Source organism: Sabethes cyaneus, chromosome 2, assembly GCF_943734655.1.
Source record: "Sabethes cyaneus chromosome 2, idSabCyanKW18_F2, whole genome shotgun sequence".
Lineage (NCBI taxonomy): Eukaryota > Metazoa > Arthropoda > Insecta > Diptera > Culicidae > Sabethes > Sabethes cyaneus.
Window position 1 is genome coordinate 94,216,965 of NC_071354.1, and position 23,519 is coordinate 94,240,483.

Here is a 23,519-nt window from a genome sequence, read left to right on the forward strand (position 1 = left end):
ATCCTGATGCATTGCGCCATTTCTGATGCCGCTAATGACATGAATTTTGCCGATGAGTAGTTCTTGAGTGAAGTTCGTTTCGCGACTGTGGTAAATGAGAAATTAGCACATCGAGTAAAATCGATGCAAATTGCTTATTCCAACAATGGAGTAATGGTATGCACCTAAGTCCCCGGGAGGGAGTATTCGAGTTCAAATCCCCGAGGTTTGGTTGGTGGTGTGTGGTAAGTTACAATAAATTAATATTTATTTAAAAAAAAACAGTCGATTATACTTCTGATGATCTTTCTTTAAATAAAATAATTGATATTGGTTATCAGTATTAACCGAACTTAAATACTTTGGGTTTAAATGGGAAATGTCAAATCTACAAAACAGGAAGAAGTGGGAAAATTCCCCCAATCTTTCTTAATTTTAAGATTATTGAAGTTTCCTTTTGAGCGGTTTCTATATAGCAGCTTAAGTGAACTTTTTGCGAACTTTCTAGTTCAGTTAGAAGTTGCTTTGAATTCCCTTCGAAGTTTAATCATAAAATACGAATTTGAAAGTACGGTTATTTACTTACAAATTAAGCTGAATAGAGTTCTATCCATGATCATTTCGTTGGCTGGTTAAGCCAAAAAATCCCCTTTTATCGTAACTTTTGGTTCCCCTTCTTCATCTTCTGTTGGGTACTCTTACCGCTGCGTCCATTATTTTGAACTATTGTGGTATGCCCCGTTGTTTCTTTTGCTGTACGCTTCAGGCTTACCTATCACTTATTGAGAAAGTGGTAGGCTGGTAGCTGGAGTGAGACAGGTGCCAATCTGGGATGATTTGCTTTATAAACCTTGTAATCCTGATCGGCGACGCAATTTTTTGGTTATTTGGGAACTCCGAAACTTTTGGTCTGATTGGTCGATTGTTAACTGATGAGCGAATGTGAAAATTAAAATATCAAAAATAGGTTTTTGGATGAAGAAAAATGCGTCAAATTTTATTCTGATTAGAACACCTTTTACTTACCTAGTTATTAAATTATCATATCAATATGAGTCATGTAATGAATCATAGTCGCAAGGGTACCCTGATAGCTTTGACAAGTGAGCGGTCTTGGGCTTGGTTTTAAGCAGCATCAAGGCCATTCGGTGTCCAAGTGACTTTAGCATGGGTTTATTCTTAAGCCCCTCATTACTCTACCTTAATGCTAAATTCTATATAACCCCGATCAAGCCTCTTTGATAGTCACTCTTGTATTTAGTGTACTGGTCAAACGAACGTATTGAGGGCTCGTCAGGGACAGCTAAAATTGAATATAGCACGTCTGTATGCGGAAATAGGTCGATAAAGTAGAGCAAGCTTTGAAGGAAGAGTAAAACCCAACACGCACGAGCACGTATAAAATTAATAACACAAGCATATTGCTCACTTAATAGCAATTATTACCAAAAGAAATGCAGTGCAGATTATAGCAAACACTTCGGCGATTTTACAATCGATCAATTGCAGCAATTGATCACAGTGATGAGTCCACACAAGAAGAAAAAAGATCATCCATACAGTTAACACTTTACGTCGTCAATGCGGTCATGTCCTGGATACTAAACTTTGACTTTATCGTTGAAAAATAAACCTGATAAAAAAGCATTTTAATTGACTCTTAATCATGTCGAAGATATGTCGAGGAAATTATGAGAAATTGCAGATAAAAATTTTAAAGCCTTCCTGACCGACAGGCATAAAATGTTCATAGAGGGAAAGCTTCCATACACTTGTAACGGAGGCTTGGATTACTTCTGAGAAAAAAAACCACTTGCTAATTGATGTAAAGCATTATTTGCACAGAAATAGGCCAGGCATCAATATAATAGTTTTTTTTTGTTGATAATATGATAATTCTATGGAGCTTGCAGCGTATGTAAGAAGATTGCTTTCTAGTAATTTTTTTATCGCTATTTCAATTAACTACAAGGTTGAATAGGCTACTCGCTGACAGAGCCATGTTCCGATGGCTAATCAATCGATTCTGGGGTGCCCTGGCCGCACTGACTGCAACCACTCATCAACGACCAATTATGTAATAAAAATCCGTAATCAAGGGACCCTCAACTGCACATTCAAAAGCCATCATTTTCACACAGACCTTTCACGGCTGCTTCTAAGCAGCATATCTTGGTGTATGCTCGTCCGGCAGCCTGCTGCAAACTCCAATCACTAGTTATTATCAGCCCTAGAGGAAAACTCGGAAGGAATTATGAAACACTCATACTTCTTTCGTTAAACGAAATAAAGAAAGACAAGAAGTTTTCCTCCTTCTTAGGTGATTCAGTGGCTCCCCCCTTCTCCGGTGCCCACATATCGGTACCGTGAACCAAGCAGATCATCAACGCCATCCAGCCTAGGGGGCAGATGATCGGAGTGCGCATATTTTATGCGCCAAAAGAGGACCATCGATTCCAGCCGCAGTCAGTCGCTACCACGGTTTTCACCAACAAACGCAACGCCATCAACCGGCAAGCCAGCATCACGGTTGAAGGGTTGAAAGCCAGATCTGCGAGTGAGAGAATAAAAGCTGAAATTATGTCCTGAGGAATGCTTTTTAAGTGTCTATTATCATTAAATTTACCGCGCATAAATAATTGTGAGGCCTGTTGTATGTTGCTCGCTATCGATAGTCGTTTCTGGTTTGTGCTCCCAAATGGATTGAGTACGATCGGGTAAAGAAGGAGGTCCTATGAAAATCTCCGACCTCGATTTTCACAGAAAGTATTTGCAGCTCGATTTGCTGGGTTGGTTTCTGTGAGTTTAGATTTTGAGTTCACATTTTACCTGTACCTATCTGCATTATCCTTCCTTTAGTAATAGAAACTGGAGAAAAGGGGCCTTATACAATTGTGCAGAAAACTTCACAACCCGTTGGCAAGAGGTGCACAGAAAACACAGTATGAAGGCAGGCAGTTGAAAACAACCGCCAGCGGCACACTCTTGCGGAATGGAACGGAATTTCGTGCACTTGTACTTACTGCTGCTGAAAGCAATGGTTGGTATTTTCGGTTCATTCATTAGAATAGGTTTAATTAGCAAAATTAACACGTTTCTTCGCATAATGATGCTTTTGAATGAGACGCTTGCTGTCGCCGGAAGGGTCAATTATTATTTACGACGACGACGACGACGACGCTGGAGAGTGAGTGTCGAAACATATGTAAGCAACTCGGTTTGTTGTTCACTATTCAAAGTTGTGCAGCCGGGATTGTTCGGCGTGGACTGCAACTGCAATTATACATAAAGACAAATGTGTCTGGAAAGACGACAGTCGGACACTTTTTCGTAATGATTTAATGACAAATTTTATAGCCGTCCTGTACACATATTGTAGGTCCGAATAAATAGATAAATTAGATTTCAAGGCATATTTTATTTTGTTTTAAACTAGGATTAAGTTGAGCTTGGATTAGGAACAGTAAGCTTCTTCCAATCTCTGCATATTACAGAGCATCCTAATTAACATAGCTGCTTCAACCTCAGTTGCTTAATTTTAAATAGAAAAAGTGACACGTGATGTCCTAGAAAATATTTTAGACTTTAACCATTTCCAGTTTTCTGTAGGTTATACATTGACTTCTGAAGCTAAAGACATGTTTTTGCATTAGGATGTCGTCAACAGTACTTGAAACAATGTGTTGAAGTATTAAGCAAACCGTTGCAAAATATCTGCAATGTATGTTTTAAACAAAACAAGTTTCCGAGTCTCGGAAGTGATTTTGAATCTCTCCAGCTTACAAAAAGGGTATACACGGAACATCCTGAAGAAAGATTTTTTAATTGGTTGGAAGAAGAGTGAACTCGTGCAAATCTACCACCTCTGTCCATCAACTCTTTTGTGGAAGTACTACGTAGTGCCATCTTAACTTTATTTGTTGTACAAAAAAAGGCAAGAAGGCCGTTCTAAACAGTGTCTGTCTCGAAGCAAGCGGCTAAATATGAAATATGGTTACCGTTTACTACATCTAACGTGGCAACTTCACACACGGCGGGATAAGGACTATAGATCAACATCGTACTGTACTTGATTACCTTATTGTTGATGAAAACAGCAGGGTACGCGGGCGCAATTGGTTAGAGAAGCTAATTGTGTGAAGCACCGACATCGCTTCCGAACACCATCTTGTCATTGGAAGTTTGCCGGTTCGAAAATGGTGAAAAGCGCCTTGGTCGAATTACTAGTATCCCGAGCCTGACGAACCTATTGAAAATCAATTGCCTGTGGGTTTTATAGCCTAAGAACTCGAAAAATGGGTATATGGAGTGTTAACGTTTGTAGCATGCTGTTTCGTGCAAGTTCAAACAATGTCCAAAAATCGATAAATCTCGCGATTTTTTCTCACTTTTAGTAGGTTTTAGTATAAAATATAATAACGTATGTATAACCAGTAAGAATAGATTTAGATATCACGAATAACTTGTAAAAATGCATGAAACGCTTAATTTTTTTGAGTGATGAGTTTTGATTTTGAGTTTTGAGAGCCCCTTCTCCTCCCTCTTCAGTTACCAACATTGAAAGGACAAAAACTTAATAAACTATTTGTAATGGTCTTTCTTACTTATGTGTCCATGTACGCCGGTCCGGTAGAACAAAGGAATAGAATCAGAAATCTCCATTGGCGTCGGTTACCCGCCATTACTTTTACCTGTCGCCAGGAGAGGTTCTCGTCTACAAGCCGGATGTCGTTGGCTAAGGTGTGTCGCCATGAGCCCCTGGGTCTGGCTCTTCTACGCTGTCCTTGCGGATTCCAATCGAGTGCTTCTCTGCAGATGGAATTCGCTCCTTTTCTCCAGATGTGACCGTTCCACTTCCACCATCCTTCACGAATTTCGGTTGCTATCGACCGTTGATGACATCGAAGATTGAGTTCCGCATTAGACATCCAGTTGTCAGGCCACCAGGCACGAATGATGTATCGCAAGCATTGCGTAATCTTCGAAGAGACGCACTGCTTTTCGCAGGCATTCAGTAGTACGGATTTAACGTTTGAGATTGATCTGGTTTGAGCGTCGAATGTTTCGCAGATCTGCAAAGAGACCCCTGGCCTTCCTGATCCATTATAGCCACACGTCAGTCTTGGTACCAACATCTGGCGTTATTTATCTATCAAGTTATTGAAAGACGTCCCCCTGCTCAACTTGTTGTCCCGCGGCTCGTGAAGTTGGTGCAATTGTCAGTGCTCACTACCATAGACTTAGTTTTTTTTACATTGATTGTGAGACTTGCCGCCTGGGTATTTTCGGCGAGGTCATCTAACTTGCTCTGCATATTGTTTCGACATTGTGCGAGCAAGACAATGTCGTTGGCTAGGTCGAGGTCATTTAGCTGCTCCATCGTTAGAGGTTTGCACGGCTATCCTCGATTTGGCCTACTGTCAATCGCTCCAACTAATATCTCATCCATAACAATGAGTAACACCAGCGGTGATCAAATACAGCCCTGCCTCACGCCAGCAGTAACCCTTATGGAATCAGACAATACGCCGTTGTGCAAAACCTTGCTCGAAAACGCCTCATACTAAGCCTCAATGAGATGGACTAGCTTATCTGGAACTCCTTTAGGCCTAAGTGCGCAGATGTTTTCGTGGTTGAGTCGGTCAAACGGTTTTTCGAAGTCAACAAACACCAGCAGACGAGAGTCCTGGAATTCTTTGACCTTCTCCAATATAATGCGAAGCGTTGTGGTATGGTCTACACATGATCTGCCAACACGGAATCCAGCTTGCTACCGCCAGATAGTAGCGTCGAAGTTCTCCTAGATCCGGTTGAGGATGACCTCACAGAGTTCCTTCAGAGTAATACAGAGCAACGTGATGCTACGCTGGTTACTGCATTCAGTTATGTCTCCTATGTTAGGGACTTTGACCAATATACCCTTTTACCAGTCCACTGGAAAAGTAGCGGTTTCTCATATATTGCTAAGGAGTTGATGCATCATCTAGGCAGACAAAGATTGGTCAGCTTTGAACATCTCGGCTGAAATCCAGTCTATGCCTGGCGCTCTGTTGTATTTCATACCCTTGATGGCTGCTTCAATATCATCCAGTGATGGTGCCGATTTGACGCGATTAATGCGACGAACTGTTGGCGTCACTCGCTGTTGGTTTGGTTGGTCTTTGACATTTGCAACTCGGAGCAGTAGTTCAAATTGTTCAGTCCATCGTTTAAGCTATTCTCTACGGTTATTCAGTAGTTAACCAGCTCTGTCTTGTGACGGCATTTTTGTATTTATCCTGGCACCACTAAGGCGGCGAAAAATATTATTCAACAAACGGGCCAACAAACGGTGGCGGTATCTCATTGCTCTGCTAGGGAGTTAATTCAGGCTCTCTTGTCCCGACTGCAACCTCATTTAACAACCCTCTCCAGTTCGACGTATCGTTGACGGGCCGCGGTCTCTTTTTTTGTGTGAATATTATCACTACGACCAGCAATTTGATCTACTGTGATCTTATCCAGGTGTTGTTTCGCACTTCCTGGTTATTGCAGTATCGCTATAGATGAGCGAACTGCTTATTATCCGTGCTTAAAATATCGGTGTTTTTTCGCCCCTTTTTTCCTTCTATACTGCTTACTACTTTTCAATCAATCTAGCTCTAGAGCCAGGATGTGCGGAGACTAGTTATAATTTGTCCTTGGACAAGAGGCTTCATTCGCACCTTGAGCAAGTATTATTCTTATAACCAGCCCCAGCTAAAGGCTTCATGGTCGGCCAAGCAGAGTTCAGCACAGAGTGAGGGTGTGTATGTGTGTATGTATGTGTTCCTTACTACTTTTGCATTACCAATCTCGTTCCTTGAACCAGAAAGCGGAACAAGCTAAAATTTGCCCTTGAACAAGGGGCTTCATTCGCACCTCAAGCAAGTACCGCTCTTCTAACTTGCCCTGGCAAGAGGCTTCCTTGCTAGTAAATGCAGAATTTAGTTGGAGGAATGTGGAGGAGTCTGAGAATATACCCATGCTAAAGTCACTTAACATCGAATGACCTGATTCTACTAAGATTCGAACCCAGCTGTCTTAGCCGATTTGGTTCACGCTCGCTCAATACCGGTTTTTGCCTCTTTTCGATCGTCGAACTTCCTCCAAATTTCATCCGTCAACCACTCTTTCCATCCGGTGCGTGCTTTGCCGAAGGTTTCGTCACTGGTCGTGATAAAGGCGTTCTTGATTCCGGCCCATTGCTCTTCGACGGTTCCACCAGGTGGCAACTCCTGGGATCGGGATTCGAGTTGTTCGACAAAGGACCTTTTCGCCTCAGAATTCCCCAATCGGCGGATGTCGTAACGGTACCCAACTTTCTCCTTCCGTGCGACGCGCAAACGTATCTCAACTAGGGATGGAAAAAAATCGCTTCTAGCGATCAAGATCATAGAAGCGATCAGATTCAGATTCATTGACATCACTACTTGTAAGCGACAAACACTTTGTCGCGATCCGTACAGATTATGACAAACCTCATGTCAGATCATGTTCATGATTGCGTTGAGAAATATAACAGATACAGACGATTAGTTGTGTGCGTCGTGTGAATCACAATACAAATAACATGTGTGACCTTTTTTCTCGCAGCTAGGTAAGATGTAGCACTGTAATCGACTGCTGAGACTGTTTAGAGAACAAAATCTTGTGATTAACGCTAAAGATTGACTGTTTGTCATGATCTGTGCGGAAAGTGATCTGTGCGTGTGGTCATTACTCATTTATCAAAATCACTGATCTTCCATCCCTGATCTCAACGATAACAAGGTGATGGTCGGATGCAATATCGGGGCTGCGTTTGTTGCGTACATCAAGAAGGCTTCTTCGTCATTTTCGACTGATATAGTCGGTTTGGTTTTCTGTTCAGCCGTCGCGGGAAACGAACATAACTTTATATGCTATTGTTATTACCTTCAAACATTCTGTAAACAGTTTCCCGTTTTCGCTCATTTTTCCTAGGCCATGGCGTCCAATGACGCGTTCAAGGTCCGCGTTGTTTGAGTCAATCTTCGCATTGAAGTCGCCCAAGTGGATTTGGATGTTCCCCTTTAGGATTTTCTCAACCACGTTGTTCAACTGGCTGTAGAAACTCTCTTTCTCTTGCAGGTCGACAGCATCTATTGGCGCATAGTACTGGATTGCTGTAAGATTTATAACCCGTGTTCTGAGTCTGATAACGATATTTCTTTCGTTTATCGGTTCCAACTTCGTCAGGGCCGCTTGTGGCCCTGTGACAGAAGAGGATATCTGAAAATAAATCTGCTGACGACTAAATATATGAAATTTAATTGCTCAAAAGATACGAACTCCCATTGACAGTAATCGTTGACGGCAACAAATTAGAAGTGGTAGATCGTGTATCTGGTATGACTGGTGACAGCGCACAACACGATTGAGGAGATCCTACACTACTCTACTTAAAACACAGTGATCTCGGGGTATACAAGACTTAAGAAGGTCGCAATGCATAAATAGCGTAGATGGCCGGTAGTTCTGTATGATCTTGCAACAGTGACGCTACTTACTTACTTACTTACTAAGGTGGCTTGCCGTTATAAGACAAACCCTGTCGAACAAGGTTTCTCCAATTAACTCGGTTGTGGGTTATCGCTATCCAATTCCTTGGACACAGAGTACTCTCCATCTAGTACTCTCGTTGTGCTCTTGGTCGTCTTGTTTCTACCGGATTTGAGGCGAACGCCATCTTTACAGGATAGTTGTCCGGCATTCTTGCAACTTGCCCTGCCCATCGAATGCGTCCAGCTTTAGCCACCTTTTGGATACTGGGTTCAGCATAGAGCTATGAGAGTTCATGGTTCATGAACTCTCATAGCCTCCATACTCCGTTCTCCTGTACGCCGCCAAAGATCGTTCTTAGCACTCGTCGTTCGAAAACTCCGAGCACTCGCAGGTAGTCTTCGAGCAATGTCCATGTTTCAATCCCCTTAGAGGACAACCGGTCTAATAAGTGTCTTGTACAAGGTGCACTTTGTACGAGGACTGAGTCTGCTCGACCGCAATTGCTTGTGAAGTCCATAGTAGGCACAACTTCCGCTGATAATACCCCTCTGAATCTCGCGGCGGGTATCATTGTCCACCGTCATTGTCATCAGTGAGGCGAGGTAGACAAATTCGTTGACTACCTCAAAATCATTGCCATAGATCATTATACTACTACGGCTGGCCAACAAAGTACATGCTTTTAATCGCATTTACCTTTAACCAATTCTTTTCTGTTTCGCGTTTTAGTCTGGTGTACTGTTCAGCCACCGCTACATATGTTCTGCCTATAATATTCATGTCATCGGCAAAACAGACGAATTGACTAGAAATTGAACTAAACTAGACTAGACTGAACTAGAATTGTTGAAGATCGTGCCCCGCATGCTGATATCCGCTCGGTTCATAACACCTTGTAGCGCTATGTTGAACAGCAGGCATGAGAGACGAAGTCCTCTGTGTGATTCGAATGTTTATGTTTATGTTTATGTTTATGTTTATGTTTATGTTTATGTTTATGTTTATGTTTATGTTTATGTTTATGTTTATGTTTATGTTTATGTTTATGTTTATGTTTATGTTTATGTTTATGTTTATGTTTATGTTTATGTTTATGTTTATGTTTATGTTTATGTTTATGTTTATGTTTATGTTTATGTTTATGTTTATGTTTATGTTTATGTTTATGTTTATGTTTATGTTTATGTTTATGTTTATGTTTATGTTTATGTTTATGTTTATGTTTATGTTTATGTTTATGTTTATGTTTATGTTTATGTTTATGTTTATGTTTATGTTTATGTTTATGTTTATGTTTATGTTTATGTTTATGTTTATGTTTATGTTTATGTTTATGTTTATGTTTATGTTTATGTTTATGTTTATGTTTATGTTTATGTTTATGTTTATGTTTATGTTTATGTTTATGTTTATGTTTATGTTTATGTTTATGTTTATGTTTATGTTTATGTTTATGTTTATGTTTATGTTTATGTTTATGTTTATGTTTATGTTTATGTTTATGTTTATTGAATATAATCATCCGATCTAATTGATCTTAATGATCTTGGGGTGGGGAAAAGCCGTCTTGATATTCTCAAGAGGCATAAAAACCCCACCATCTTTTAGGCGCATACATACATACATGAAACAATGAAAAATTACAAATAATATAGTAGTCATAAACAATTAAATTAAAACGTCCTAGACATAATACACCACTAGTTAAAAATTCTTGTCGTCTTCAGCTTGTTTTTGAAGGAAGCAGTAGTTTCGTGAAAGTCGAATAGTTCGATGACCTCAGCAAATGTCCGTTGGAGCCTGGTTATTTGTTCGTTATTGCCGTATTGGCTACTGTGGTAAATGGTAAATGGATTAGGCTACGTTGACGTAACGGCCGTTCAGGCGTGTTGACCTGGAAACGTGACAGCAGGGCGGGCAGTCAACTTCGCCTTTTAGAATTTTGGCGGCAAATGTGGCCTGGGCAATTTTCCGACGTATAAGCAGTGTGCTTAAATTGATCAGTTGACACTGATCTGGATACGAGGGCAAGTTATTGGCATCTCTCGAAGGTAATCGTTGTAGAGCAAACCGAACGAATCGCTTTTGTATTTGTTCTATACGGTCGTTCCAGTACTTCTGATGTGGGCCCCAAATAATACAAGCAGTTTCTAGGAAAGGTCTTACCAAAGCGCAGTACAACGATCGAAAGTACAATGGATCACTGAACTCGTTACAAACTTTTTTGATAAACCCAAGCTGGCAGTTTGCTTTCTGTATGATGATCGATCGATACTATCTAATCTAATCTAATCTAATCTCACACTAACGCAGCCAATTCTGGAAGGCATCCTGGAAAATGACGATTACTTGAATCAATCATTTTTCTTGTCAACGGCCAGGCCAACTGCGCAGCATGTACCGCAGAGAGAATTCCAAGGAATCAAGTGGAAATAGAAAAAATACCTAATTCCATCAAACTCCTTGAAATCAAGGGAAGGAAGAAAGCGTGGACCTCCCGTACCAAACGCTTCCCATATACATAGATAATGATTTATTTACAGTCGTTGGGAGTATCTTTGCTAATAAGGGTTAAGTGATACTCCGGACCCTCAGGGATGAACTAATGGCATTTAGACCAGAAGCCAGGCTGCAATTGGCCAAGGATATAGCGCCTTATTTCGCTCTCTGAAAATAGATTAGTTTACCAAAAAATTAGTATAAATCATATAATACTTGAAATTAAAGTCGTGTGGTTTAATGGTTGCCTAAAACTACATTTGTAAGGTTAGGAACTGAAAACCGCACGACCCCGCACCTCCTAGCTTGGCTACTCAATTATACAAATTGAAGTATTTCCAGGTATGGCCACGTGGAGGCGCTAGGTAGGGGCTTGGGATGGCTAGAGCTATGTTGGGCGCTTCTTCCTAGTTGCCTTCCCCATTTCATACCCTCTGTATGATGATCGATCGATACGCATCAAAAGTCAATTTATTATCCAATGTAACGCATAGGTCTTTTACTTCATGAACTCTTGCCAAACAACTTCCTTCGATGTAATAGTCGTGAAGTATTGGATTTTTACAACGCGTGAATGATACAACACAGCATTTCTCGACACTTATGATAATACGGTTCCACTTGCACCGATGAAGAATTTTCTGAAGCTCACGGCAATCTTCAGTATTTCTAACAACCAAGAATATTTTCAGGTCGTCAGCATACAGCAAGCGGCACCCATCGGGAAGCAGAAAACAAACATCATTCACGTATAATAAAAATATCAAAGGACCAAGGTTACTGCCTTGCGGAACTCCAGATAAGTTCGTGAAGGCCCGGGATTCAACACTGCCGAGCTAAACTCGAAGCGTTCGATCAAACAGGTAAGATCGCAGCCATTGTGTGAGGCATGTGTCGGTTCCGAGCTTAGAATGAACATGGCAATCCACCCGAAATTCGAACACAGCACTTTGTATCATCCATCGTAGTTTAAATCAGTTTATTGAGCTCCCTGAGGAAGCTATTCTTGTTCATGATTCACAATAACTCTTTTCGGTCGATGGTATCATAGGTGCCTATGAAGTCAAGGAACAAATGGCAGTATTCACGGAGGAGCTCCGATTATTAATCTTATTAAGCTCCGATCCGATGCCGTCTTTCCCAGCTGACTTTTAGTTCTTTAGCTGCATGATAGCCTCCTTAACTTCGCCTGTCGTTGGGGCTGACGCCTCTTCCCCGTTTGTTGCACCGTCGAAATTGTTTCCCCGCCGCTATGGTTCTCCACCTAGGCGCCATTCAGGTGTTCTTCAAAGTACTGCTTCCACCTATCGGTCACCTCACGAACGTCCTTCGGAATACTGCCCTGCTTATCACGACACATTTCACGACACATCAAAACGTGGTCGAACTGTGATTCTGTCTGATTTGGGGACCTCCAGCTGTACTTGTGTAGGATTGTGTGCTGAAAGAAGGTACAATGTACTGCCATATTCTTGGAGGCGGCAAAGTCGATAAGTCTTAGGCCCATGGTCAGCTGGTGTGCGCTGAGCCCTCCAATCACCGGTTTGTATTCCGCCTCCTGGCCGACCTGATCATTGAAATCCCCAATGACGATCTTGATATTATGTTTTGGGCAGCGGTCGTATTCACACTCCAACTTATACAGATGTGATTTCTGGGGGGCCACTCACTGGCACCACGGCGGGTCGTCGACAACACTCCCAGCCAGCAGCCGTCTTGCCTTGAATCTTCTACGAAACCAATAAAATGACTTTTAAGGAATTATGCCAAATGGTTCCTTATGATTATACAAATATTTTTATACCAAAAAGCGTTATACCAAGTAGCATTATGCCAAACGCTTTATACTAAGTAGGCTCCCGTTTTTATTTCATAGTGATGGAGCGATGATTAGCTCAAGTGCGTATTTATTGAAAATGTAGTTTTGTAAATTATGCCTATCGTCCATTGTGCTTAATGTTCATTATGCTTAACAATAGAGTACCTATCCTCCGTATTGAACACGTCGTAAAGATGATAACCGTCAACCATACAGGCATCAGGAGTAACTAGATGAACCCAAAGTACCAGGTCGAATTTGGCTTTTAACTTCTGAGAATTTTGCGATATTGTGGACGAGTGAGTCAAGACCGAGTTGAATGCAGTCACTCTAGCTGTAAGCTAAATGAAATTTTAAGTTCATTATGCACTTTAATTATAAAATATCTTTGCAAATTTGGCTATCGAGCTATGTATTGCCACACCATTTAAACAATTTCACTTAAATAAGCGCAATAAATCTCACTAAGAGAGTTTGAGTCAAATTGATCTTAGCTACAGACAGAGGATTAAACGTATAAAATCTTTGTTTTTAAATATTTTCCCAAAAGAAAAACAGTACTGATGACATAAACTGTTACTTTTCAAGCAAAATGTGCCATCACCATCTGGTGTACTGGACGAGCATCTTCTGGTCTATTCACAGCCCATTTATGTTGCCAAAACAGCTATTTGGGTGTACGCAATTAGAAAAGTAGGACAAACCGAGCGTGTTAACAACAAATAAAAAACATATATGGATTTGCCGATCGTCCCAAACTCGCGTACGTACTGTCCCATTAAACCCCCGAATTCAATCCCGCTTCGGACGGTCGTGCGCTGCCTAGTAACCGGCAGATTTACGTTTCAGGTCACATCGTTGTGCACCCATTCAACTCCTCCGCCTGCAGACGGAAAACCTATTACCCGGCCGGGCGCTATTCCCGATGAAACATGCCAATAAATTCCAACGGCAGTCAAATGTTTTTAACATTCCCGTCAAATAAAACATCCATCAAACGAGAAAAGAACACATCCCGAAATAAAATATTATTGATACATTTATGTCACACACACGCTCGGGGGTCGTCTTCACTGTCGGCGGGTTTTCCTCCGGACGGATGGTTGACCACCACCGATCCGAATCCGGGCGAGTAGGTAGCAGCGCTAACGACGACAGTAACGACCGAGAAACTTGCTGCGGACTGGCATGATCGAGAGCAATTCAGGAGAAAAAGTAATAAAATGCTTTAATTGCCTTTTCGGAAAACTTCATGCGCGGACAGATACACACAATGAGCGCAATTGGAATGGTTAGTGTAAGCTATAAAAGATGGACGTATTTAATATCGATTGGTCTCCGCCTTGGATCTGGCGAAGGCGATGCGACTAACCGATCAGATGACAGCTAGTTGGCAATAGCAAAACTGACTAATTGGCTGCCCTAACATTTTATTAGATATAATTCGCTTTGCCCTTTCAGAAGCTACAAATATAACGGGGCTAATTATCCATAAGTCTGTTAGAGTGTGTATTTTAAAAAATCTATCGGAATTCAGATTGCACATTAACTGATTAAATGTATCATATCGTTTTACGACCAGCAGCGTCATAAACATCCATAATCACTCGTTGTGTAACATTCATCATTGTCACTCGGCCGGATTCCGATACGTGCCTGGCTTAGCATTAGCTTCTCATCGGGTGACAACTCGGATGCGTTGAGTGAAACATAAAATTAATGAGTGACATCGAGGATTTTCGTGTTATGGTCGAATCAAATGAAACGATTATCCAAAAATATCAATAGGAGAAATGGAAACACTGAACCAGTTTTTGATCATTTCCAACCCGTAAATAAATTATTAAAAACTTTAATTGCCTCAGGATAACAGTTGTTTGAAAAGTTTCAGCTCCAAAACTGGTGACATTTTGCCCTAAATTATGCGCATTAAAAATGAATTCTAGCTGCAGTAAAACTTCAATATTCGTTATCGTTACAAGCTTAGACTCATCTTTTTACTTTAAAGACAGCAACTCACTGAAAACAACAGTAAAGATCCGTTGATCTTGGTAAAACCGTTTTTTACCGTCAAAATCACGTTGGAACCATTAGATACTAAGGTAAGACCATTTCATGTGAAAATCACCCGATCAGACAAACAAGCAGTTAGTAGTAGGTAGCATATTTCTCAATTCTATTCTTTCTGGCCGGTATTGTGCACATGTTTAGCCGCTGGCTAATTAGAGTAACTTTATTTACCTAGCTGCCGTGCGGATTGGTGGTAAATATGTTGCAAACTCCTGGCCTCCGGGCTGCGGGCTGATAAAGAATAAAAGCCGTGCAAAACCCACGAAGCATTTTTTACCATTACCGGGTGCGAGACTGCGCCCGCCGTTTCGTTCTTGTTGGCCAGCTTTTGTAAGGCACCCCGGCGAAAACTTCAATCTTACCTGCATCTCAGGCGGCTGTTTGCTTATTCTGTAAAGCAGTTTCACCTTCATTAAATTTATGGTGCAATATATTTTTGTAGCTCCCGCAGATGACTGAAATCGCCTACTATCAAGCTTATTCAACAATCAAGCTAGTGAGCCGGGCCTTAATCATTTCGTCAGCATGCGCAAGAAAACTAGATTATCCAACCGGATGCGGCGGCTTTGTTTCTGCACATCCGTTTATATTAATCAATTGAACAATTAAACTTTTAGCATCTTTTAAAGTCTGAAAAATTTTGTCGTATAGGCATCAAATGAGTTTAAACTATTTAAAACTTTAGCAAAACCTAATTGCCATCGTCTCCAAGCACAGAAATTCGTTGACTTTTGCGTAATAAACGGAAGTATTTTTTTATGAAGAGTAAACGCGAAATTATTGCAACTCAGTTAATTTACTATCAATTCTCCTGTATCTATCGGTTAAAACCAGATTTGTAGTATTTGTAACCAGCATTTTTATACATGTATAAAGTTTAATCTACATAAATTAAATCAAATGTCAGAGGTTGTTTGGTAAAATACTCGATAGATTCCCTTAACGTCGTCCGTTATAGTTATACGAACCAATCAACCACTTCCAATTCATCGCCGTGAATAGTTACTGTACGTGAGAGGCAAATGCTGTTTCCTCCGGAGTCACTTCCTACCATATTTTTGACTTTTGACGCATTGATTTGTTACCGAATCCTCCTAGTCTCCGTTTTTAGTCTGGCATAGATTTCCTCTGCCGTCCCAAGGTATGTATTAATGATGTCGAAGTCGTCTGCGAAGGTTAGGAATTCAGATGCTGTAAATCATTCCTCTCGCTTCGATGCCTGCTCACCGGATCACACCTTCAATTACTTACTAAGGTGGCTTGCCATCCTAAGACAAAGCCTGTTGAACAAAGTTTCTCCATGTAACTCGGTTGAGGGCTACCGCTCTCCAATTCCTCGGACACCGAGTACTCTCCGCCAGATCTCGCTCCACCTGGTCTAACCATCTTGCTCGCTGCGCTCCTGGTCGTCTTGTTCCTACCGGATTTGAGGCGAACAGCATCTTTGCAGGGTAGTTGTCCGGCATTCTTGCAACATGCCCTGCCCATCGTATCCGTCCAGCTTTAGCCAACTTCTGGATACTGGGTTCGCCATAGAGCTGTGCGAGTTCATGGTTCATCCTCCGCCTCCATACTCCGTTCTCCTGTACACCGCCGAAGATCGATCTTAGCACTCTTCGTTCGAAAACTCCGAGGACTCGCAGGTCCTCCACGACCATTGCCCATGTTTCATGCTCGTAGAGAAAAACCGGTCTAATAAGCGTATTGTACAGGGTGCACTTTGTACGGGGACCTAGTCTGCTCGACCGCAATTGCTTGTGGAGCCCATAGTAAGCACGAATTCCGCCTCCGAATCTCACGGCTGGTATCATTGTCCGCCGCTACCAGTGAGCCAAGGTAGACAAATTCATCGACTACCTCAAACCAAGCGGTATCGTTCGGCCTCGGCCAGCATGTACTTTGTTTTAGACGTATTTACCTTTAACACAATCTTTTCTGCTTCGCGCTTTAGTCTGGTGTACTGTTCAGCCACCGCCACAGATATTCTGCCGATAATATCCATGTCATCGGCAAAGCAGACGAATTGACTAGATTTGTTGAATATCGTACCCGCGTGTTGGGTTCCGCTCGCTTCATAACACCTTGTAGTGCTATGTTGAACAGCAGGCATGAAAGACCATCACCGTGACGAAGCCCTCTGTGTGATTCGAATGAACTTGACAATCCACCCGAAATTCTACCCGAACACATCACTATGTACCATCCATCGTAAATTTAATCAGTTTGATGACCTTCCTGGGGAAGCTGTTCTCGTCCATGATTTTCCATAGCTCTTTCCGGTCGATGGTATCATATGCGGCTTTGAAGTCAACGAATAAATGATGCGTGGGAACTCTGTATTAACGGCCCTTTTCTAGGATTTGCCGCAGTATAAATATTTGGTCCGTTGTAGGCCGACCTTCGACGAAGCCGGCTTGATAAGTTCCCACAAATCTATTCGCAATTCGTGATAGACGGCGAAAAATGATTTGGGACAGCACTTTATAGGCGACATTGAGAACAGTGATCGCTCGATAGTTCTCACAGTCCAACTTGTCGCCCTTTTTATAGATCGGGCAGATAACCTCAGCTTTCCACTCCTCCGGTAGCTGTTCCGTATCCCAAATTCTAACAATTAGTCGGTGCAGACAAACGGCCTGCTTTTCTGGTCCCGTTGTAATAAGCTCCGCTCCGATGCCAACTTTTCCAGCTGACTTGTTGTTCTTTAGCTGCATGATGGCCTCCTTAACTTCGCCTATCGTTGGGGTTGGCACCTCTTCCCCGTTTGTTGCACCGTCGAAATCGCTTTCCCTGCCGCCATGGTTCTCCGCCTGGGCGCCATTCACGTGTTCGTCGAAGTGCTGCTTCCACCTATCAGTCACCTCACGATCGTCTGTCAGAATACTGCCAGTCTTATCGCGACCCATTTCGGCTCGCGGCACAAAGCCTTTGCGGAATCCGTTCAGTTTCTGGTAGAACTTTCGCGTTTCCTGTGAACGATGCAGCCGCTCCAACTCTGCATATTCCTGATCTTCCAGGTAGCGCTTTTTCTCCCGAAAGATTTGGTTTCGCTGCATCTTCTTCTGTTTGTGTCTTTCCACGTTCTGACGTGTGACACTGCGCATCTTGGCCACCCGCACAGCGTTCTCCTCATCCATCACCCTTCTACATTCATCATCAAACCAATCGTTCCGCTGATTCCGGGCCACATGCCCGATGGAGCTCTCCGCTACACTGCTGATGGCTGTTTCGAAAATGTTCCAACAGTTCTCGAGAGCTTCGTCCAGCTAGTCCTTTTTCGGCAGCGCAGCTTCGAGTGAATGTGCGTAGTTTGCGGCAACGTCTGGCTGCTTCAGCCGCGCGAGATCTAACCGAGGCTGGCGTCGGTACCGAATGTTGTTCACAACGGAGAGTCTTGGGCGCATCTATACCATCACTAGGTAGTGGTCCGAGTCAACGTTAGCGCTTCTGTCGATCAAAACGTGGTCGATCTGTGATTCTGACTGATTTGGTGACCTCCAGATGTACTTGTGATGGATTCTGTGCTGGAAAAGGTACTACGTACGGCCATATTCTTGGAGGCGGCAAAGTCGAGAAGTCTTAGGCCCATTTCATTGGTCCGCTGGTGTGCACTGAACTTCCAATCACCGGTTTGTATTCCGCCTCCTGGCCGACCTGAGCATTGAAATCCCCGATGACGATCTTGATATCATGTTTTTGGCAGCGGTCGTATTCACTCTCCAACTGCGTGTAGAGTTAATCCTTGTCGTCATCGGTACTTCTGAGGTGAGGGCTGTGCACGTTGATGATGCTTATATTGAAGAATCGACCCTTGATTCTCAACCTGCACATTCGAGGATTGATTGGCCACCACCCAATCACCCGTTTCCGCATCTCGCCTATCACTATGAAAGCTGTACCCAGCTCGTGTGTGTTGCAGCAGCTCTGGTAGATGGTATGTCCATCTCTGAACGTACGTACCGTTGAGCTCTTCCAGCACACCTCCTGCAGCGCTTCGACATCGAACTTGCGGCTCTTCAATACGTCGGAGAGCACTCGAGTGCTCCCTTGGAAGTTGAGAGATCGGCAGTTCCACGTCCCTAGTTTGCAATCCATAGTCCTTTTTCGTCGCGTTGGTCTATTCCGATTGTTCCAGTAAGAATTTATTTGTTCTTCGTTCCGTGCTTTAGTATTTTTCGTGGTGACGGCTTGCAAAGCCTGCTACGCCACCCCCTGTATCGCCGGAGGGCCAACGAAGCTCGAAAGAGCCCTCCTTTCCTGTCAGCATACGACCTTGGCTTCCTCCGGGGTTGGTTTCCCGATCTCCACCAAAGTTGCTCGTATCCCGGCTGGTACCACGAGGAGGTAGGAATAGGAGTTGCTGAATAAGAGGCTATGAACCACTGTAGTGTCTATTTTATGCCTACACGTGCACAAGGTACCGACGGTACGCATTATTCAGCCGTTTACCAGCCCGGATCACACCTTCAATAGCGATGTTGAGTAACAAACAGGGCGTCTATCTTTTTGCCACAATCCTCTGCGCGGTTCGAAGAGACTTGAGAGTGCCCACGAAATACGCACGTGGTACAAACCACGCTCCAGGGTAGCCTCAATCAGCCACGCCAGTTTCTCCGAAAAACCGTTCTTGTGCATTGTCTGCCGTAACTGTTCGCGCTCAACTGTATCGTATGCTGCCCTGAATTCCACGAAAATATAATGCGTTGGCACGTTCTACTCCCGATATTTCCGAAGGATTTGTCGGAGAGTTAAAGTTTGATCCGTAGTAGCACGGGCCCCAGTTAGCAATTTCATGTGTATATAAAAGATAAAATTCAGCTTTACGTACATATATGGGTCATTCTATCTCAAACGTACAGAAGGTTTGGATTCGACCATCAGCGATTTCAGCCAAAGTTGGCATAATTGTTCATTCCGACCCCACAACCAATTTCCCAAAGTTTTACGCAAGTGGAGGATAGCCTCTAGAGCATTTGAAGGTGTGTTTTTCATTGCTCAAGTTATGACCATGCATGCTAATCGTTGAAGTTTGTGCAACTTTGTCATAACTGTGGCTTCCTTAGAGTTTGGCCACCATACCAATGAGACATATCCTAGGTCTTACAATGGTGGTATAGATCCACATCACCATATTTGGTTTATACATTCCATTAGCTCCCTAGTATTTATATACGATAATATCCCACTAACCGCGACTTGCTCCGTACTACTATACAATTCTGTGCCGAAAATTGGATGTGTGTCAGTGATTATCATTATATACGACTGAAAGTCAACGCACTTCATTAAGCTTTAGTTACTATACCGAATTTATTAAGAGATATTTATGATAATTTTCGTACATTGATGTAGGAGTTGTTGCTATCTGGGGCCCCCATAAACCCTGCCTGGTATTGCCCTACTAATTCTCTTGCTATTGGGGATAGACGACGTAACAAAATCTAACAGCCCACTTTGTAGGCAGCGTTGACCAGAATACTGCCGCAGTCATCAAAGCGCCCCTTCTTTAGATGGGACAAACGAGGCCTGCCAGATTGTGTTACAAAACTCAACCTCCCCTCCCCCTTTGGACGTCACACAAACTCAAAATAAAAATGAAAAGCGTTTTGAAAGTAAAAAGTGGTTTATAAAAGTAGCTTAACCCTTTAAGAGTTAGTGCATGATTAAAAAAATATAGAAAATAACAATTAACAACAAATAATAACTTCGAAAAAAGGCTCTAACAACATTCAATTGCAAATTGTTACAAATTAATGAAGAAATGAAGCTTTGGTTTCAATTGAAGTAGCACGGCTCCGCTTCAAAACAAGCTTCAATCTGCGTCGGCAAAGCAGGTTTCACTAGATCGTCACGATAGTATTTAGAGTTCATTGTACTTTTCTATCCAATAATTAATAAAAAGATAGAAACTTTGATTGCAAATGAACTGAAATTGATTTACATATATCCTTTAATGTAACGCGTGGTCTATCTAGTTAACATTGACAAATTGTGCTTGACTTTCAAGTGCCGTCAGCTGGAACAATAAGTTCGAAAATCGAAATAAATCGATGATGAAAATGCAATTTTTTTCGACGGATGTCACATTTACCTAAGCTCTCTCCTTTTAAGGCTGATGGTGTAATAAAACGATTTGTTTACAATTTGCCAGTTGAGCCCCAATCGCGAATCACTCCGGAAATTATTAGCTGAGCCCACTCTGCACTCTGCCCCGCTGTTCGATCAGTTATAACCTCGAAAGTTTGCCATCGTGGTACTGCAGAGATCTGTCGCAAAGGCGAAAAGTTATGGAGGATTTGTGGTAGCTAGGCTCAACTTTACCTTAGCGATAACGTGACCAACGAGCTGGAAATGGGCAAAATGCAGGATCGCATGGAATGGACTGGAGGGTGATCAACGAGAGGATGTGTATACTGAGGATAAAAGGCCGTTTCTTCAACTACACCATCGTAAACATGTACTTTCCACTCGAAGGTAGACCCGACGACGAGAAGAAAGCGTTCTATGCGTGGAGGTAACGTACGCCAGCTGTTCGCCACGGGACATCAAGTGTTGTGTCTTTCAGAGGTATTATTCTCCTCAATTCTGCATATAAAATTTTCTCCTGCATGTTGATTTTCAGGCTGAGGCCGTTGCAGGAAATCTTTCTTGGGGAATACTAGTGCGGTTTTCGTAAGGGATGGTCCACGACGGATCAACTTGCAGACTCACCATTTATTTATAGACTTCAAGGTGGCGTACGATTCAGTTAAACGAAATGGGCTGTGACAGATTATTGTTAAACACGGTTTTCCAACAAAACTGATTAGGCTGATACGTGCTACCACCCTTGATGGTTCAAAAGCAAGCGTCAGAATAGCGGGTTCTCGAACTCGTTTCTAACGTGAGATGGTTGGAAGCAAGGTGACGGACTAATGAATTTGCTGTTCAACGTCGCATTGGAAGCTGCTATTCGAAGGGCAGGCGTGCAAATATGCAGTACTATCATCACGAAATCTCATATTCTCCGATGATTTACGAACAACATCGATGTCATCGGTGTTAGCCGTAGAGCTGTAGAAGATGCGTACTCGCATCGTATGGAGGTAGCTGCGAAGATAGTGTTTATCATAAATTCTACCAAAACAAAGTATATAGTGGTTGCTAGAGAGCCCTTGTAGCCCTTCGATTACCACGGTACTGCCTAAGCGAGCCCTGTCGCGCTCGGTCCCGCTCGCCAGCATATGCTTCGTTTTAGACGTATTTATCTTCAATCCAATCTTCTCTGCTTCGTTTCAGTCTGGTGTACTGATCTTCCACCGCCTCAAATGTTCTGCCGGCGGCATCCACGTCGTCAGCAAAGCAGATAAATTGACTGGATTTATTGAAAATCGTGCCCCGCATTTCGATCGCCGCTCGCCTTATAACACCTTCAAGCGCAATGTTGAATAGCAGGCAGGAAATACCATCTCCTTGTCGAAGTCCCCTGCGAGATTCGAATGGGTCCGACAATCCACTCGAGATTCTCACACAGCACTGGATCCCATCCATCGTAGCCATGATAAGTCTAGTAAGCTTACCCGGAAAGCCGTTTTCGTCCAAAATTTTCCATAGCTCTTGTCGGTTTACGCTATCATATGCGGCTTTGAAATCGATGAACAGGTGGTGCGTGGGGACTCGGAATTCGCGGCACTTCTGGAGGATCTGCCGCAGGGTGAAGATTTGATCTGTTGTAGACCGACCCTCCATGAAGCCGGCCTGGTAACTTCCCACAAATCTATTGGCTATTGACGATAGTCGATGAAAGAGGACTTGGGACAGCACTTTGTAGGCGGCATTCAGGATAGTGATGGCTCGGTAGTTCTCACAATCCAGCTTATCACCTTTCTTGTAGATAGGGCAGATAACCCCGTCTTTCCACTCATCCGGTAGTCGTTCCGTATCCCAAATCTTGACAATCAATTGATGCCCACAGCCTGCCAACTTGTCCGGGCCCATTTTAATAAGTTCCGCTCCAATGCCATCTTTTCCCGCTGCTTTGTTGTTCTTCAGCCGCTGGATGGCTTCTTTAACTTCCCTTATCGATGGGGGTGGCACATCTTCGTCGCTTGCTGCACCAATGTGGTCACTTCCTCCGCTAACATGGTCTTCCGCCTGCACGCCATTCAGGTGTTCATCGTAGTGATGTATCCACCTTTCGATCACCGCACGGTTGTCAGTCAAGATACCTCCTTCTTTATCTCTGCACATTTCGGCCCGCGGCACGAAGCCTTTGCGAGATCCGTTGAGTTTCTGATAGAACTTCCGTGTTTCGTGAAAGCGGTACAGCTGTTCGAGTTCTTCGCACTTCTTCTCGTCTTGGTGGCGCTTCTTCTCCTTGAAGAGTCGGGTTTGCTGCCTCCGCTTCTGTTTGTATCGCTCCACATTCTGACGGGTGGCTCTACGCAGCATTTGTACCCGCGCTGCGTTCTTCTCAGCCAATATCTGCTGGCATTCCTCGTCAAACCATTCGTTACGTCGATTTGGTGCCACACTGCCTAGGACGTTCTCCGCTACGCTGTTAATGGCTGTTTTCACGGCATTCCAACAGTCCTCAAGAGGGGCTTCATCCAGCTCACCCTCTTCCGGC